The sequence below is a fragment of the Saimiri boliviensis genome, chromosome X (genome assembly GCF_048565385.1).
Source record: "Saimiri boliviensis isolate mSaiBol1 chromosome X, mSaiBol1.pri, whole genome shotgun sequence".
NCBI lineage: Eukaryota > Metazoa > Chordata > Mammalia > Primates > Cebidae > Saimiri > Saimiri boliviensis.
The window spans coordinates 52,824,972-52,844,859 of NC_133470.1; the positions used below are offsets into that span (position 1 = coordinate 52,824,972).

Sequence of the window (19,888 nt, forward strand, 5' to 3'; positions counted from 1 at the left end):
AAATGGATTTTATGATAAGTATATATTTAATTTTTTAAGAAATTGCCCAACGTTTTCCAAAGTGGTTATACCATTTTCCATTGCCATCGTAACTTTGTTCAACTTCTGGTTGCTTCACTCTACATCGTTGACAGTACATGGTAGTATCAGTCTTTTTAAATAGTAGGCCTTCTTTTAGGTGTAGAGTGGTATCTTATAGTTTTAGTGACTAATTAGGTATCGAGCATTGTTTCACGTGCTTATTTGCCATCTGTGTCTTCTTTGATGAAATGTCTGTCCGGATCTTTTGTATGTTAATTTGGTTGAATTCTAAGAAATTTTATGTATTTTTGTTACAAATTCTGTATCACATGTTATATGTAATTATTTTTGCCTAGTGTGTGCCTTATCTTTTCATTTTTTAAATAGTGTTTTTCACAGAGCAAAGTATTTAATTTTGGTGTAGGTCAATTTGTCAAAATTTACTTTTTTTTTTTTGAGATGGAGTCTCACTCTGTTGACCAGAGTGTGACACAATTTCAGCTCACTGCAACTTCCTCTCCCCGGGTTCAAGCCATTCTCCTTCCTCAGCCTTTCGAGTAGCTGGGCTTACAGGGACCCATCACCCCGCCCAGCTGATTTTTGTATTTTTAGTAGAGACAGGGTTTCACCATGTTGGTCAGGCTGGTCTTGAACTCCTGACCTCAGGTGATCCCCCCAGCTAAGCCTCCCAGTGTGCTGGGATTACAGGCATAAGCCACTGTGCCCTGCCCCAAATTTTATTTTATGGACTGTGCTTTTGATATGGTATGTAAGAAATGTTTGCCTAACCCAATGTCACAAATTGTCTAATATATTCTATAAGTCTTATAGTTTCAGGTTTCACATTTAGGTCTATAATCCTTTTTGAGTTAATTTTTTGTATGTTGTTGGATATGGATTTAGGTTCCTTTTGACATATTGATATCCATCTGTTGAAAGACTATTTTTTTTTTCCCATTAAATTGCTCTGTATTAGTTGGCCATATATGGGTGAATATTTCTGGGCTCTCTGTTCTGTTCCATTGATATATTTATTTATTTTTATACCAATACCAGTGCTGTCTCAGTTACTTACAGCTTTCTAATCAGTCTTGGAATTAGGTAGTTTTCAACTTTAGGTAGCTTTTCAAACTTTAGTCTCCTTTTCAAAGTTGTTTTGGTTAATCTAGGTTCTTTGCATTTTCATATAGATTTTAAGATGAGCATGTCAATTACTACATAAAAGCCTACTGCAATCTTGATTGGCATTTCATGGAACTTGTAAAACAATTTGAGAAAATTGACGTCTTAACCACATTGCGTTTTCTGACCTATTAACATAGTATCTCTCCATCTATCTTGTTCTTTAATTTCTCTCAGCAGGGTTTTCAGGACTCAGATCTTATACAACTGTCAGTAATTTATTTTCATATCACCTTGTATTTGTGTATGACATATAAGAAATGCATTTGATTTTTGTATATTGATCTTGTATCCTTCAGTGTTGCTAAATTACTCGTATTTTTTTTATTTTTTTGAGACAGAGTCTTCCTCTGTCACTTGGGCTGGAGTATAGTGTCAGGATCTCAGCTCACAGCAGCATCATGATCTTGGCTCACCACAGCCTCTGCCTCCCAGGTTCAAGCAGTTCTCGGGCCTAGCCTCCCAAGTAGCTGAGATTACAGGCAGCCACCACCATGCCCAGCTAATTTTTTGTATTTTTAGTAGAGATGGGGTTTTACCATGTTGGCCAGGCTTGTCTCAAACTCCTGATCTCAAGTGTGTGTTTGGAGGGGAGGGGTAAACATTTACTAAACAGTGTTGATGGTTTTCTAAGAAAATACTTCTTTCTATCCCAGGGATTCTTTTCTTTTATACTTTTCTTTATGCTTTCTGTCCTGTTCTGTACAATAAAGCCTGGGCTTTTAAGTTCTGCTTTGACCTTTTACCCATGTCCAATTTCATCTGGTTCCCCCAGTTTCTGTGTGGGATGGTTCTGGGAGCCAAGCAGGAACCCTTTTTCTCTCCATAGAGGCTAAGATAGATGCCAGTGGTTTTACTTTCTTTCTTTCTTGTGTGGGTGACTTAATTTTTCTTGCCTCACAGCCCTGGTTTAAACTTCCAGGACAGTGTGGAGTAAAAGTCAAAGTAAATATTTTTGCTTTGTCCTGATTTTGCTTATTTTCCAAGTGAACTTAAGAATGACCATTTCTGTTTCCAAAAGAAAATGTTGTGGTGTTTTTTTCCTAATTAAACTTTTAATTTTGAGATAATTGTAGGTTGACATGCACTTGTAGTAACAAACACAGGGAGATCTCCGGTATCTTGTACTGCAGCACCATCTGTGTGTATATGTACTATGTATACTATGTGTACTGTAGCACAAGGTCACAGCCTGGAAAGTGCAAATCTACACAAAAACTTGTGTACAAATGTTCGTAGTAGCTCAATTCTAATAGTCAAAAACTGAAAACAGGCCAAGAGTTCAAGACCAGCCTGAGCAACACAGCAAGATCCTATCTCTACAAAAAAAATACAAATATTAGCCAGGCACAGTGATGCATGCCTGTAGTCCCAGCTACTTGAGGGACTGATGTGGGAAGATCACTCGAGCCTAGGAGGTCAAGGCTGCAGTGAGCCAACATCACACCATTGCATCCCAGACTGGGAATCAGAGCAAGACCATGTCTTAAAACAAAACAAAAGAAACTGAAAACAACCCAGCTCAATCTTGGATGAATAAACAAACCAGTACAACTATACAGTGGAGCACTACTCAGCAATAAAATAAACTATGGTACATGCACCAACTTGAATGGATCTCCAGGAAATTATGCTGAGTGGAAAAAACCCAGTCACCAAAGGTTATAGACTGTATGATTCCGTTTATTTAAATTCTTGATGACGAAATTGTAGAAACGGAAAACATATTATGGTTGACAAGGGAAGGAACTGGGGCTGGGGTACAGCAGGTGTGTGGGTGTGTTTATAAAACAGCAATACGAACAATCCTTGTGATGGAACTGCTCTGTATCTTAACTGTTGGTAGACACAAAAACCTACACGTGATAAAAAAGCACAGAAGTACACACACACACACACACACACACACACACACACGCATAAAACTGGGGAAAGCTATATAGAATCAGCAGATTTTATCAATGTTAGCAGAATGGTTGTCAATGTGTGCATTCAACTTACAGAGTTAAACTGATGTGTGTATGCAGCAGTTCAGAAACCCTTTCTTTGGAGAATGTAGAAACAGTCATTTCCAGCCCTAGAGTGGCATATAAGAGTTAGCAGTAAGAATGCATTTAAAACACAGAAGACCCGCTTATTACAAACTGATCTGCTGTGTGTTGGTTCCTCTTACGAAGTTGCATGTTTGTTTAGATTCAGCGAGTTAGAAACACGTTTCTTCTAAAAGCTGCATTTGGACATTCCAGAGTGAATGGGAGTACAGGCTGTAATGAGAAATATCTGGCTCTAAAACAAAAACAGAGCTATCTAGCAGAATGGTTGTCAATGTGTGCATTCAGCTTACAGAGTTTAACTGATGTGTGTTTGCAGCAATTCAGAAACTCTTTCTTTGGAGAATGTAGAAATAGTCATTTCTAGCCCTATAGTGGCATATGTTACTGTATTTTATATTTCTAATTTCCATTTGATTCTTCTTCTCTTTGCTGAAGTTTTCAGTTTTTTGTTTGTTGCCATGGGATTTGTTGTTGCTTGTTGAAGCATTTTTATACTGGCTGTTAAAAGCAATGAGTCAGATGGTTCCAGCATCTGGACTCATTTCAGTGTTGGTGTCTTCAGTTGTCCTTTCACATTAAAATTATTATTTTCTCAGTGGTATGACAGGTGATATTCTCTTGATTCCTATACATTTTGGTTATTCTGCTAGAAGGCCTGTGTAATTTTTTTATTTTTACAGGCAGTTCTCCTGTTTAGGTTTAGTATGTAGGTCCTGGTCTACTTTGTGGGCTGTGATTCTAAAGACAATTTAATTTCAGAGCCTTCATGGTGCTATTTTGGTCTGTTTCGCTTATCTGGTATCACTGGGACTCTCCCACCGGTCCCTGCTGGTGCCCACCTGAGGGAACAGGGGAGCTGCCCCAGGCTGGGCCGCCTGCTGCAGCTAGGTGGGTGGGGGATAGTGGTTGTCTTGGTGTTTGGAGCTGGTTTTCTTGTGGGGAAGATTGCCTTTGTCCTGGAGGGGATTGAGCCTGCCTGCATTGCCTTCTGTTCCTAGGTTAGGAGTTGGGAAACAATGGGCCTAGGTCACCCTCCTGTTGGATGGGGTCCAGGGAGATACCTGGCCACTATGCATTCCCCAGTCCTAGAGTCCCTCGGCAGCCTTTTTCTGTCCACCTTTCAGAATTCTCCATTGATCATCTCTCGTCTACTGTTTCTAGAGTTGAGGTTACACTTCTTAGTCAGGAGGGAATAATGTGTTGTCTTCTCTAGACCAGAAGTCCTTAGTGGTGGTTCTGGATTGTAACTGTGCTAAAGGAAGAATTGGCATATTGGTGATATTGTGTCTTTCTTTTCATATAAGGGCATATCATTATTCCATAGATAATATTTACAACACCTACTTCCTTGGGTTGAAGAGTGTGGTTAAGGCAAGGAAAGTACTTAACGCAGAACCTGGTGTGGAGAGCACTTATGAGTGTTGGCGGTGATGCTATTCTTTTTGTCCTTTGGTAGCTTATTAAAACTTTTCTTCTTTTTTAGAAAACTAAAGTTCTGGCATATTTCTTGTTAGGTTTATTCCTATTTTATCCTTTTTTGCTTTTGTTATGAATAGGAGCTTCCTATCTGTTATATCTTCTAGCTGGTTCTTTGGCCCTTATGTGAAAATGTTTTAGTAGCCTTTAAAATGTTGCCTCCCAAATGAGTTTTAACTTGTGTATTTCTTTTATTTCTTTTCTTTTTTTTTTTTTTTTTGAGACAGGTTCTCATTCTGTCACCCAGGCTGAAGTTCAGTGACGCAATTATGGCTCACTGCAAACTCCGCCTCCCGGGCTCCCAAAGTGCTGAGTTTATAGGCATGAGCCACTGCACCCAGCCTTGCTTGTCAATTTCTTTAAAGAGTGGGACCTATAATTGAGCTCAGAGAGCTCCAAAAAACAAATGAAGAAATGAATGAGTGAATGAGCTCTTCCCATGGATTTGGTGTGGTTTGGCGCTGTACTCTTGATCTAAATGCTATGTTTTATATAATCTAAGATTTCCCCTAGGTGTGTTACACGATTGTGTCATGTTGAACTTACACTGAGACTCTTTTTCACATATGCTGGTATCAGCATGGGGCTTTTCTATTCACTCTTTGAACTATTCATTTGGTGGGGGGGTGGAACACAGACCTCTGTCTCTCATCAAGAGCATCCATTGGCCGGACCCAGTCACTCACGCTTGTAATCCTAGCACTTTGGGAGGCCAAGGCGGGTGGTTTATGAGGTCAGGAGTTCGAGACCAGCCTGGCCAATATGGTGAAATCCCATCTCTACTAAAAATACAAAAATTAGCCAGTCCCAGTGGTGGGCACCTGTAATCCCAGCTACTTGGAGGCCGAAGCAGGAGAATTGCTTGAACCCGAGAGGTGGCGATTGCAATGAGCTGAGATTGTGCCACTGCACTCCATCCTGGGTGACAGATCAAGACTCCACATCAAAACAAAAACAAACAAAAAAAAGAATGTCCATTATCTATACTGGAAAAACCGAGATTTGCATTTTGACGTGAAGTGTGGCAATGCGGCTCAGGTCCATTTAGTTTACCTAAACAGATGATGAAATACTAACTGTTTTATGAAGCATTCCTGAGTGCAAAGTTCTGCCTGTGTCTGTAATGATGGGAATAGTGAGAATGAGGCTTGGAACATGGAGCACACTGTGGGCCTGTGGTGGGTGGGACCAGTGGCACATGTATGCCTGGCTCACAGAGCAGCAGCCTTTGGGTGTTCTTTTCCAGAGGAGCTCTATGGTGACTTTGAAGACTTGAAAACAGGGGACGTGCACAAGGGAAAATCAGGCCCTATTACTCAGGTATGACCTTGCTATGACTGGCTGTTCTTGGTCATTGTGTTCTGAGAGAGGCCCACATTGAGAAATGCAAATCTGACTTGTGATGTGTGACGACTGCAGACTGGATGAATGGATTCCTTCCTAAAAGGTCAGGATGTGGAGACCAGAGAGAAGCTTTCTTGTTTACTTGTTTAGTTTTGGATGACACGTACTACTGCTTCTTGCCAGTCATTTGCCAAGTTGGCTGTGATTTTTCATTCATGGAAGTCTTAGCTCCTTGGGGTTACATTCCACCATTGCCATTATTGTCCTCTTCTTAAATTTAATTGTCCTCTTCTTTAAATTTAAAAGAACAAAGTTCCTGTTCTCCCTAATATTTCTTTAGAGCAGGGTCTGGGGGCATCTGGGTGAGGGACATGTCTGTTATTTTTATTCCAGTTTGTGTTCCCAGCCAGCTTAAAGAATGGAAGCTAATGGCAATGCAGATGTAACCATTTCCTGTAGCAGTACCATGTTATTCAGAGACAAAGGTTGTGTTTTGTTTTGTTTTATTGATAATGATAGCAGATTTTTGCTAAAATTTTTGTTCAAATAAAACTTTAAAAGATCTGATGTTTAAAGAAAAGACCTTCATAAATGTATACAAAATTTTTTCTTCTGGGAATTTAAGAATGAAGATATAGAGAAAGAAGTTAAGGAATAAATTGACCCCAAAGAAGAAGAAAGTGCCAAGAAAAAGCATTTGGATAAAAAGAGAAAATTGAAGATGTTTGATGCAGAATATGATGAAGGAGAAAGCACGTATTTTGATGATCTTAGAGGAGAAATGCAGAAACAAGCACAGGTGAGAAACCTCAGTTCCTCTCAGCCATCAAGACGGTCATAGCACAGGAATCTGACTTTGTTTGGGTTTCTGCTTCCTATCCTGCTTCTCTGCCATTCATTTGGACTCTGGGTAGAGATGTGAGTGTGTTTATTCATGCAGTGAGCTCATTGTTTTTACAGTCAGAAGATCACTGGAAAAATACCCATGATGCCTGTTTTGTACCAAGAATTAGGAAACAGAAATGACTGAGACATGGTCTCTGCTTTTGAGACTTTCACAGTGTAGTGATCTGAGACAGTGTTTGCTTTAGTGCAAGCATTGGCTGCCTATTCCGATCACTGCTCCCTGATTTTAATGGCAGGCGATCAGTGGCCTTTGTGACTTCTGGACACACCAGAGCTCCCAGGAGGAGTGCTCTGAAAACTCACCCTGGTCAGAGTTCAGAAGGACGTGTGAAGTGTAAGGTCAGATGTGGAGATAAAGGGAGGTGGTGTGGCCCTCCTGCCTGGGGGTGCTGAGCAGGCTTTTGGAGGTGGTGATCTCATTCTGAAGGAGACAGACACAAATGTGTGTACAGTTGATGGCGAGCATCTGAGTTGCGCCTTGTTAGTGGGGCCAGGAATAGTCTGTAAACTGGAACAGATTAGGTGTACAATTTGTGAAAGGGAGTTGAAAGGCTCTGCTCAGCCTAGGTCTTCATCTAATCAAAGAACTGTCTCCTGATTAGGTATTAGCTTAGTAGTTGCAAGTCTGTGTTGACCTTTGACAGACATGAATAAGCTAACTCGGAAGTCTTTGCTTCACACCATTTACAATTTAAAATGACCTAGAGCCTGTGGGCCATTGTAAAAGACTGAATTTTTCACTCTGAAATGGGAGTCTTTGGAGGGGTTTTTGTTTTGTTTGTTTTGTTTATATATATATAAACAAATTTTAGGTTTTGAGCAGAGGAGAGACATTCAGGTAATCAGATCACTCTGCTAAGAGATCATTGGGGTGGCACAAACCAGAGGGCTGGCAGTGGAGATGAGACAAAGAGTCAAACCGGATATACTTTATTTGGAAGCTGGGTCAGTAGGATTTCCTGGTGGACTGAATGTGGGGTGTGTGAGACGAAATGAGGGTGACAACTGGAAGTTCCTGGAAGGGTGGATTGTTGTAAGTTAGACAGGAAACACTCTATGGATGCAGCTTTGGGAGGATGATGTGTGGGTCAGCTGGGTGTCATGCAGACAAGCGGAGTGTCAGGTCTAGAGAGAGAGGACTGGCTAGGGACTTAGAGGAACAGCTCTCAGCGTGTAGATGCCACATAAAGCTGTGAGGTGACCAGGGAGTGAGTGCAGAGTGAGTGGGAGGAGCAGGACTGGCATGGGTGAGAGGGGGTGACTGCGACCGTGAGGCTTGAGCAGTGCCCAGGAGGGAGAAGCAGTGTGAGCATGCAGGCACGCAGGAGGCCAGCTGTACACTGAGGTGACACATCGTTCAGATCCCACTGCCATGGTAACTGTGGTCAAGGCAGAGTTGGCCACTGGAGGAGGGGCGTGGAGGCCTTCAAGAATCTTGGCAAGTGCCACTTTTCATGGATGTAGGAGAATGGAGCAGAGGAACTGGAGGCTGTGACTGCAGAAAACTTTTGTGGGGTTTTGCTGTGGAGAGAAGCAGAGAAATGGAGCAGTTGTTGGTGGAAGAAGTGGAATCAAAAGGTTTTGTGATACGAGAAATAACAGGGAAGTGCTGTTGGAATAAAGTCCAGGAAGAGTGGATGGTGTCCTGAGTGGAGGCATGGACAGATCATCTGTGTCTGAGCTGCCCGTAGAACTCTCCGCTATCATGGAGATGCACGTCTCTGCTTCCCAATATTGTCACCCTAGCCACAGGTTGATAAGGACCACTTCCAGTGTGACGAGTGTGACTGAGGAACTGCATTTTAAATATTATGTAATTGTAATTAATTTTAATTTAAATAGCCACACATAGCTCTCCTATGGGCTAAGTCAGAGCTCTGATAAGGCTGGATATGGGAGGAAACCCTGGTAGAGGGTTGACTGTGGAGGTTCTTTTGAGTTTGGATGAATCAGCAAACCAGACGTCAGCTGATTGAAGGGGAGGGAGGTGTTAGGTGTTTGAAGACAGGGGAAAAGTGTGAAAGAATCGCTTGTAAAGAGGGAAAAAAGGTGTGGACTGGGGACGTTTCCAGTGTTTGGGCACGCAGGGCTCCACAGAGTTGTCTACATTTGTTGTCCCTTGGAGTAGCAGGGAAGAAAACAGTTGACACATTCTGAGCAGACTGTAGAGGTAAAATGTGTAGTAGTTGTTTGTTTGTTTGTTTGTTTTTTAAATGGACTCTTGCTTTGTTGCCCAGGCTGGGGTGCAATGGCATGATCTCAGCTCACTGCAACTTCTGCCTCCCGGGTTCATGCGATTCTCTCACCTCTGCCTCGTGAGTAACTACGAATACAGGCACACACCAACATGCCCACCTAATTTTCGTATTTTTAATAGAGATAGGGTTTCACTATGTTAGCCAGTCTGGTCTACAACTCCTGACCTCAAGTGATCCACCCACCTCTGCCTCCCAAAGTGCTGGGATTATAGGCATCAGCCAATGTGCCCAGCCAAATGTGTAGTATTTTTAATAGGTTAAAGCCTACATAATTCTGTCCACAGTTCTTTACTTAGAAGTTGCTAATTTGTTCATGTTAATCTTATGTTTATTACAGATAATGGCATATGGGTTTGTTTTTTCCTGTCATGTATAGCTGAGCCGTGCAGAATTTGAGGATTAAGATGATGAAGCCAGAGTTCAGTATGAGAGTTTTCGACCTGGGATGTACGTCCGCGTTGAGATTGAAAATGTTCCCTGCGAATTTGTGCGGAACTTTGATCCCCATTACCCCATTATCCTGGGTGGCTTGGGCAACAGTGAGGGCAATGTTGGATATGTGCAGGTGGGTCCCTTTGCTGCGTATTTGGTGCCTGAGGCTCTTTGGATTTCCCCTCCGTCAGTCATCTTACCCTTTCATCCCCTCAGATGGGTCTGCAGAAACATCGCTGGTATAAGAAAATCCTCAAGTCCCGAGATCCAGTCATATTTTCTGTAGGGTGGAGGAGGTTTCAGACCATCCCACTCTATTACGTCGAAGACCACAATGGAAGACAAAGGCTTCTAAAGTACATGCCACAGCACATGCACTGCGAAGCAGCCTTTTGGGGTAAAATATTATTATAGTAAGTTGCTTGTTGCCGAGATTAAACCTTACAGTCTGCATCATTACAGCTTTGTGCTTTTCCTTTCACAAAATTCCACTCCTAAGATTTTTCTCTTTTCTGCGAGAGGGAAGGTAGTTTGGAGTAAATAGGTAAATTTGTATCCAGATGTTAATGTTCATATCTAATATGTAAGCCTAGAATCTAAAATTAATGGTTTGCTATATTTCTTTTTTTCCTTTTCCTTTAACGCCCTATCACTCCACAGGGAACTGGTTTCTTGGCAATACAGTCTGTCCGTGGCATAATGGTAACTAGTTTGGATAATTTCTTTTACAGATTGTTCTGAGAAATATATCCTGATTATGGGTTATTATGTACATGAGACTTTAAGTTGAAAATTACTCATTTTTTGTAATATAAAGTAAATTTCCCTTTGCTTTTAATCTTCCTACATCCTTTTAAGTAGGGTGTGGGAGTATAGGAGGGGAGGTGGAAGGATTATGGTATTGAAGACATTTTCTATTTATGTGCATTTTTTGATGTATTTATCTAAGCAAGTACTTAAGCAGTGCTCATCATGTGCTGAGCACTCTATGAGGTTGTGAAGAGCCATCAGAGACCAGCCAGACATGAGGCTCCCTGCAGCCATGCTGGAGTAGCTGTCTGTTCATTCCATTTTCATTTGAACAGTCAAGCAGGGCAAGGTTTATTGGTCCTATTTAATAGAGAAGAAAACAGAATAATGAGCAGATGGAATCTGCCCTGAAAATCCAAAGTTTAATTTCCTAAACATTGCAACTGCATTTTTCTTTTCCATTTCATTCCAAATAGATTATTATAGTGAAATTATGTTCCTCTGAAATCAGTCTCAGGAAAGTACTCAAGTAATCCTTTTTTGTTGTTGTTGTTTTGTTTTTTTGAGACAGAGTCTCACTCTGTCGTCTAAGCTGAAGTACAGTGATGTGATCTCGGCTGACCACAACCTCCATCTCCTGGGTTCAAGCAATTCTCCTGACTCAGCCTTCCAAGTAGCTAGGATTACAGGTGCACACTACCATGCCCAGCTAATTTTTGTATTTTAGTAGAAATGGGATTTTGCCATATTTTGGCCAAGCTGGTCCTGAACTCCTGACCTCTGGTGATCCACCCACCTCAGCCTCCCAAAAAGTGTTGGGATTACAGGCGTGAGACATCGCACCCAGTCTTAAGTCATCCTTGTTAGTTTGGCTTACCAGTTTTAAAGTTTTGCATTGCTTTTATCAAACCACTGGGTTGCAAGTTCAGATGGTCTCTCTTGTTTTTCTTAGCTATTGTAAATAAAATTCACTTTGGTAATTTATTGTGTCACATAGAATTGAAGTTTTTCTCTTGCTGATATTATTCCTATTTTCAAATTTTGGGGTTTCTATTAGCCTGATTTCCGGATAACTGCCACAGGAGTTGTCCTTGATCTGGATAAATCCATAAAAATTGTGAAGAAATTAAAGCTAACTGGTTTTCCATATAAAATTTTCAAGAATACTTCATTTATTAAGGCCTGTATATCTAAATATTCTCATATTTATAAATGTCCACATTGTTTGAGAAAAGGAATGAAATACTAAAATATGGGCCTCATGTTGTTAGAAAAGTATTTGAAATTTTTTATCAGCCTCATATCTTCTTTTTTTTTTGAGACGGAGTTTCGCTCTTGTTACCCAGGCTGGAGTGCAATGGCACGATCTCGGCTCACCGCAACCTCCGCCTCCTGGGTTCAGGCAATTCTCCTGCCTCAGCCTCCTGAGTAGCTGGGATTACAGGCACACGCCACCATGCCCAGCTAATTTTTTGTATTTTTAGGAGAGACGGGGTTTCACCATGTTGACCAGGATGGTCTCGATCTCTTGACCTCGTGATCCACCCGCCTCGGCCTCCCAAAGTGCTGGGATTACAGGCTTGAGCCACCGTGCCCGGCCCAGCCTCATATCTTCTTTGTTTGCTCTCTATATTCTGTGTTACTTATGCTCAAAGAAGCAGTAGTAACAGCTATTTAGGAAGTGAGGCTGTTACTCATGACTTCCATGTGAGACTGCGACATAACTCCTATTGAAAATACGTCATTTTAACCACTGGGTTTTATTTCCTACTTTTTGGATTTGTGTTAAGAAAGGGAAAAAAAAATCACAAGTTTGTCTAACCGTTCAGTAGGAAAATAGACAAAGCATTTGCAGACAACTTGGCAAGGGTACTGAGAAATGGACGTACTGGCTTCCAGTAACTGGTAGTTTGAGCAGCATTTATTGACAGTTTCCTTAGTGGGGTTGTTTCCATTAAAAACACAGAATTAGGAAGATGATAAAATGTTCTTGCAACATAAAGTAATAATACCACTGGCATTTATCTTACTGTTTACATGTTCTAAGTGCATGCACCTGAGTAAAAGGATCTGGGCTGCGGTCCAGTCTGAGAGATGTCAGCAAAGGCTGCCTAGGCCAGTTCAGTTCAGTAAATTTCTCTTTGATCTTCTCTTCCACACAGACAGCAGTGATGAGCACGCCCGTAAACCCACATGATTATTCTGGGAAAAATGAAGGAGTTGTATTATTTTCGAGGTAGTAATTCAACTTTCAGGGGCAAGTACAGTTTGATGATTTTATCACCTGTCAGTGCATCGTTTTTGTTCTTTATCCAGTGATGTGTGTTTCAGATAAGAAGTAAAGCATAAAGTATATGAGCATATAAGCATATAAAGCATAAAGTATAAAGTGTGTGTGTATGTTTTTATCTTGTTATACCTGCAGGGAATGTTTAATTCTGCCTTGAAAGTGGCCAAATTTGAAGGTGCTGTGATTCGAACTGTGAGTAGGATAAGGGGGCAGATCAAGAACGCACTCCGGGCTCCAGAAGGAACTTTCCAGGCCAGCTTTGAGGATAAGCTGCTGATGAGCGTTGAGTGTCTAGTGTGTGTTCAGGGAAGGGTGTTACCATTCATGCTTGACTTCTACCCATGTGACCAGAGGCTAGAGTCAGGTCTCTAGAGATTTGAGCAGCTCCAGTATTAGATCTCCCAGTTATATGCGGTGTGCCCATGCACCTTGTATCTGCAGCCCCCTGGTCACAACCAGTAACAGTTCTGTGATCTATGAGAGTAGTTTTCACTATACCATGTGAATTTTAGCTGAATTAGTTCACAGGGATCCTTTCTATGGCACTCTAACTGGTTTGACCTTAATTAGGACTTAGGACCTATGAGACCTTTTCCTTCTGCTCTTCTGCTGCTGCTGAAGAATTCTCTCTTTCCATAAAGACGAATGCACCTGCCTACATGTGGGCAAATAATGTGTGTAGGACAATCCGAGGTTTAGCATTTCAGCTGTAGAAGTCACACCTGACAAGTTAGGAAAACTGACACGCTCTGAGTAAATCCTCATCACGGACATTTAGGAAAGTATATATAAAGTACATTTAATTTGTTACTTTTTATTGCCCATGGCATCAATGGTCACAAAATGTAGTGGTCCCATAAAATATGAATTAGAAATAGATAATTTTTCAAGAGCCTAACTTAAGCAACCATGTTTGACAGAGGAAACTTACGTGTTCCTTAAAGAAGAACTGGACGTGGTCTGGACTTTTGATGTTTTTGTTGTTGTTTTCCCAAAGAACCAGAGGAGGAAAACAGAGCTTCTTTCCTGAGGGAGAAATACATGAGGTTGGAAGAAGTTACGCACCTTTCCACAGCCTTACCTTTGAGAAGTTTTCTTTCTGGCAGTTGTTTTCCTTATATCCTTATCCTGTTTTCTTCTGTTTTCTTTTATTAGCCCTTGTATGGCAGGAAAGAGTTCTTAGAGAGAGAAGACAAAGACGGTCTGTGTAGCAAAAGAAGCCCCAGGCTGAAGACTGGAGATCTGAATGTGCAACTTGCAAGGGAACTGGAGACCATGAAACTCTTCTCAGGTAAGTTGGATGCTAAAAGCTTGTGTGGAAGGCATGAAGGTTCCATGTTTATGATTTGCTCATCACAGCAAAATGGAAAACCAAATGGCAGAGTAGGACCTTCCTTAAAATATGATTTACTGGAAAGAGTCCTTCAGAAACAGATTTCATCCACTGATTAACCTCCCACACACGGTTACACTCTGGACGTCAGTGTCCATAAGAGTGAGAATCTGCATTTTTCACACCGGGAATTATTTTTCCCTCCACAGGACAAGTTGACAATGCGCCTCTGTGTATAGGCCATCAAAACAATTAGATCAAAACACTTGGTAGCAAGATGATGATGTTTTCTGTCTAAACAATAAAGTGCCTAAGATCCATGAGCATGTTGTGCTTGGCTTTCATGGGAGTCCTCAGCAGCATGCCTGGACATCCGTCTCCGGATTTGGCTTCGCCCCAGAAAGCTTCTGAGATGCTGTCTCCACCCGATCTGCCCCCAAGGGAGGCCAGATCCAGCTGTTGCCTCCTCTGCTGCATCCTGCGCTTGTCGCCGCTTTGTCTTTCTTCCGGCCTTCTCCGGACAGCAGTGATGAGAAGCATGGGTCCCTGGGCTTGGGGAGCAAGGCAGGGCCCCTTGGTGGGTGGCCCAGGTCGAAGGGAGGGCAGTGAGCTCAGGGAGCCGGGGAACGTTAGCCGACATCCTCCCGGAGGGTCTCAGGCATCTTTCTGCAGTCCAGCGACCCCCCCCCCCGCCACACCTCACCAGATTGAATCTCCAGCCCCGTGGGACCCGATCCCTGCCCACGCCATCCGATCCGGAATCTCCTGGGGAGAGCAGTCCCGAGTGCTCAGCTCAAGGTCTGAAGCACCCTCCGCCTTCAGCGGACCCGAATAGGAAAGTCAGTTCCGGGAGCCACTGAGGTGAGGACGGTCAGGCTCCTGCGCTGCTTGTGGCACACAGCCTCCTTCCCAGGGGCCCCCTGGGACACCGCCGCCAGCATTTTCCCGTGTGGCTGCAGTGGGCGGGTTCGGGAACGCGGACACTGCGGCTAGCCAGCGGGGCACGCCAATGCGCATGCTCAAGCGGCGCTGTCACAAACGCGAGCTCCCACCCGGGGCTCATGTCACAGTGACCGCCCTCGTGGCCTGGGGAACCGCTGTCTCAGCGGCTTGGCAAAGCAGAGGCCCTCCGTGGCAGTGCCTCGGCGTTGGGCGACGGCCCCCTCTCTCCTGGGGATCGTTGCCAGGTTCCCGCGATTGCAGGAGTCCGGCAGGGCTTAGCCAGGCTGAGAAAAGCTGCAGCGGAGCTAAAGGAAAGCCCAGGGCGATCCCCAAGAATCCCCACCATACTTCAGGGCTGCTCAGATGCTGTCGGGAGTGTCTCTCCTTGAAAGCTGTCTCTGCTGGGATTTCCAGGTACCACCAACCTGTGTGCCGCGGGACTGCTCACTCCCCGATGGGCTTCCAGGCAGAGAGCAGAACCCCGTAGCTTCAGGAGCTGCTGGCGACTGTTGGATGTCTCCGTGTGTCTGTCTTTCTGTGTGTGTGTGTGTCTGCCTGTGCCTGTGCACATGTCTGTGTGTCTGTGTGTTTCTGTGTGTATCTTCCTGTGTGTTTTCATTTGTGTGTGCGAACCCTGTATGCTGGACATGAGTGTGGCCCGTGCACTCCAGCATGGTTTCTCTATAGTCCCTCTACCTTCTGGTACCCATCTGTCCTGGGCTCAGCTTGGGGGCTGTGGGGCCCGCCTTCTTTGTGTTGCTCCTGGTTTCTGAAGCCTTAGTGTAGTGGGGTCTGGCTCCCACCCGCAGGCCTCCTAATTACCTGCCCATTCGAGGGTGTCACTCCTCCAGAAAGAAGACTAACACATCACACCCAAAACCAACCTCTTCCATGGGTCCTTGGTCTGTGGGCGTGTCTGTGTGTGTCTGTTTGTGTGTGTCTCTGTGTGTCCGTGTGTCTGTATCTTCCTGTGTGTGTCCTTTAGTGTGTGCGAGCCTTGTATGCTGGACATGAGTGTGGTCAGCGCACTCCAGCAAATGAAAGTGGAGGCTAACAATGCACAGAGACTAATTAAAGCCAAATACTAAACATTGATTATGCAGATTTTAAGACAGACCTGAGCTCTGGTTGCTTACACACCTACACCCATTCCCACAAAACCACATTTATAGTTATTTACAAAGACATTTATTCAACAGTACATAAGACAAATAATCACACATAAACACACATGCCGGCCATATGTTAGCAAAGCTAAAAAGCTGCTATACACTGCAACTGGGAAACACGTGTTGGTGACCCTGGTGTTCGTTCTCTCTATGTAGTTGATTAGAAGCTGTGATAATCAGCGTTATCCTGATTGTCAGACTAGAGCATGCCATAAAGTTTCTAGATGACACCAAAGTGGGCTTAGGAATATATGTGTCAAAGTTTACACATTCCCAAAAGAATGAAATAGAATAGGGAGCCATATGGAATCCAGAAGGAAATGGGAGAAACCAGCTACAGTTATAGTATGCCAGGCTCTGTGTTGAATACAGTAACATGAAAAGATCTAAGGGCTACAAGGGCACTACAGTTGTACCCAGAAAGCAGTATGGCTGGGAAGAAATCATAAGAGCCCAGTAAGAATGAGCAACAACATTCTTTTTATTGATTTCAAGGATGGGGTCTCTAAGACTCCCAGGCTTACTCTCATGTTACACAAAGTAAGAATAATTCAGATCAGGAAGAACAAAAGATGGCAATAGGGTCTGAGAAAACAACTTCTAAGGAGCGCTGGCTGAATTCAATAGAATATGTATGAGATGGATCATATTTTAGTGCACCTTGGGTCAAATGGCATTTACCCTGGTCATCTTCACTTATAATCTAATGAGTAAATTCCAGATACCTCCTTTTTTTTGAGATAGGGTCTCACTGTGTTGCTGATGCTGCAGTGCAGTGGCACGATCTTAGCTCTCAGGTGCAAGTGATCCTCCCACCTCAGACTCCCAAGTAACTGGGACTACAGGAGCATGTCACTATGCTTAATTTTCTGTATATATATATATTGAGATGGAGTCTTTCTCTGTCGCCCAGGCTGGAGTGCAGTGGCACAGTCCCGGCTCACTGCAACCTCCACCTTCCAGGTTCAAGCAATTCTCCTGCCTCAGTCCCCTGAGTAGATGGGACTGCAGGTACACGATGCCATGCCCAGCTAATTTTTTGTATTTTAGTAGAGATGGGGTTTCACCGTGTTGCCCAGGCTGGTCTTGAACTCCTGAGTTCAGGCAATCCTCATGCTTCAGCCTCCCAAAGTGCTGGGATTACAGGCATGAGCCACTTCACCCGGTGTAATTTTCTGTATTTTTTGCAGAGATGAGGTTCGCCATGTTGCCCAGGCTGGTTTTCAACTCCTTAGCTCAAGCAATCTGCCCGCCTCGGCCTCTCAAAGTGCTAGGATTACAGGCATGAGCGCCCAGCCTACTTCCTCTAAACTTGTATACAAAACTCTGCACCTCCATCCACCCTGAACAGACTGAAAGAAAGATTCACATGTACCCCAAAACCTAAAATGCAATTAAAAAAAGAAAGATTTGGGTGCAAGACCAGGTTATTTGGGATATGTTCCCAAGAAATCCAAGCAGTATAAAGGAGTGAGAGGAAACCAAGATTTCTTTTGAGCTATTGGGACTGAATCCCACTGGGGAGTCTTAGAAACAATGCTACTCAAAATGTGGTCCATGGATTGGCAGCAGCAGTATTCCTAGGAGCTTGGTTAGAATGCAAACTCTCGGGCCCAGGGATCTCTTTCCTTTTTCTTTTTTTGGAGACAGAGTCTCCCTCTGTTGCTCAGGCTGATACACAGTGATGCAATCTTGGCTCACTGCAGCCTCAACCTCCCAGGCTCAAGCAATCCTCCCACCTCAGCCTCTGAGGTAGCTTGGACCACAGATGTGTGCCACGCCACTCAGCTAAGTTTTTACAGACACAAAGTCTCACCATATTGCCTGGGCTGGTCTTGAACTCCTAGACTCAAGTTATCTTTTCACCTCAACCTCTCAAAGGGCTGCCACAGGTGTAAGCCACCGCGCCTGGCTGGAATCTATGTCTTACTAATCTCTCTAGGTGATTATCATATGCTAGAAGATTTGGAGAAACATTACAGTAGAATATACCTTAGAACGGCTCCACTGAGGGGATGAGGAACTGGAATATTTAGCTACTAAATCCCATCTCTCATTGGTTGTAGATTGTTTCTCGTAATGTTAACTCCACTGGCACTTCCAGATAGAGGTACTTAGGTGTTTGAGGTAAGAAGTTCTGGGCCTGTACAAGATCGGTCTACCAAAGTCAAGGTGAACTCTGTGGTAGGATGAGGGAATATGGATAGGGCACAGTTAAGATCTGAATAAGCCTTAGCCTTCATCGGATTCTCAGGTTTTAAGTCTGTGAGCCCCTCAAAAGTTTAAGGACTATATTCCTTTAACAAATGTTTGTGTGCCTTCTGTATTCCAGGTACTGTATCAGGCAAAAACAGTACAAAGACAAATAACTTTCCTGTGAAAAAGAGCTTTCACAGTCAACCATAAAATAACTATTAAATGCCTTCTCTTAGGCTAGGTGTGGTGGCTCATGCCTGTAATCCCAACACTTTGGGAGGCCAAGGCAGGCGGGTCACTTGAAGTCAGTAATTCAAGACCAGCCTGGCCAACATGGTGAAACTGTCTCTACTAAAAATGCAAAAAAATTATTTGGGCATGGTGGCATGCCCCTGTAATCCCAGCTACTTCGGAGGCTGAGGCAAAGAATCACTTGAACCTGGGAGGTAGAGGTTGTAATGAGCCAAGATCATGCCACTGAACTCCCTGGGTAACAGGGTGAGGCTCTGTCTCAAAAAAAAAAAAAAAAAAAAACCTTAAAGTTGGAGAAAAAAATGTCTAGAGTCTGCTAGTTAACAGCTTTGAAAACCTGGAAATAATTTTTTTAAGTTCAGAATATCTAAAATTTAAACTATAATAAAAAATCATAATACCAGCTTATTAATCTACAGGGAGCCCAGGTTGGTTGTAAAATCATCTTCTCAGTAGGAAACTCTACTTAGAAATCAAATTATAATCCTAAATTACAATGGTGGCTTCAAGGGCACACACTTGTACAGGACCCAGCAAGAAATCTGGTCAGATTTTCAAGTTTTGCCATCCCTTTGCCTAGTTACTATTCTTCTGTTAAAACACCCTTTCAACAAGAATTATCCAGGTGTAGTGGTGGGTGTCTGTAGTCCCAGCTACTTGGGAGGAAAGATGGGAGGATTGCTCGAGTGGGAGAGGTGGAAGTTATAGTAAGCCAAGATCGAGCTACTGCACTCCAGTCTGGGTGACAGAGACCCTGCCTCAAAAAAATAAACAAAAACACCCTTTCTTCCACAGTGCTTCATACATTTGAATACCGTGGTTCACAGAGGCAGTACATTGGCCACAGTTAGCTGTTATGTCCTGCTCACAGGTACCTTGTTTGGCATCACTGTGTTTTAAAAGCAGCTCTTTTAGATAGGAGTCTGTACTCTAGTGGGTCCTAGTCCTTATGTCAGGTCATCTTTTGTTGTCACTTGCCTAGCCTCTGCAGCCATGTGATTTAGCAGTTTTAAGGCTTTCTTTTACATAAACCACACACACCAATGATACGACTCCCCCAGCCATCTGGAGTGCTCATTCACTACTCTAGAGTCTAGGTCTGTGCTGTCCAATACTGTGGTTACTAGTTGCATGGTTCTATTGAGCTCTTAAAATGAGCCCAGTCCGAAATGAGATGTGCTGTAAGTATAAACACCAAATTTTGGAAACTTAGTACGAAAAAAAGAATGCGAGCTATCTCATTAATAACTTAAGACTGGTTACATGTTGAAATGACATTTTGA

At 43.2% G+C, this 19,888-nt stretch overlaps 1 pseudogene; it reads left to right on the plus strand.

Moving 5' to 3' along the window:
• Nucleotides 1-19,888, plus strand: part of LOC101046166 (ribosome biogenesis protein BMS1 homolog) — a 70,838-nt pseudogene that overhangs the window by 24,401 nt on the left and 26,549 nt on the right.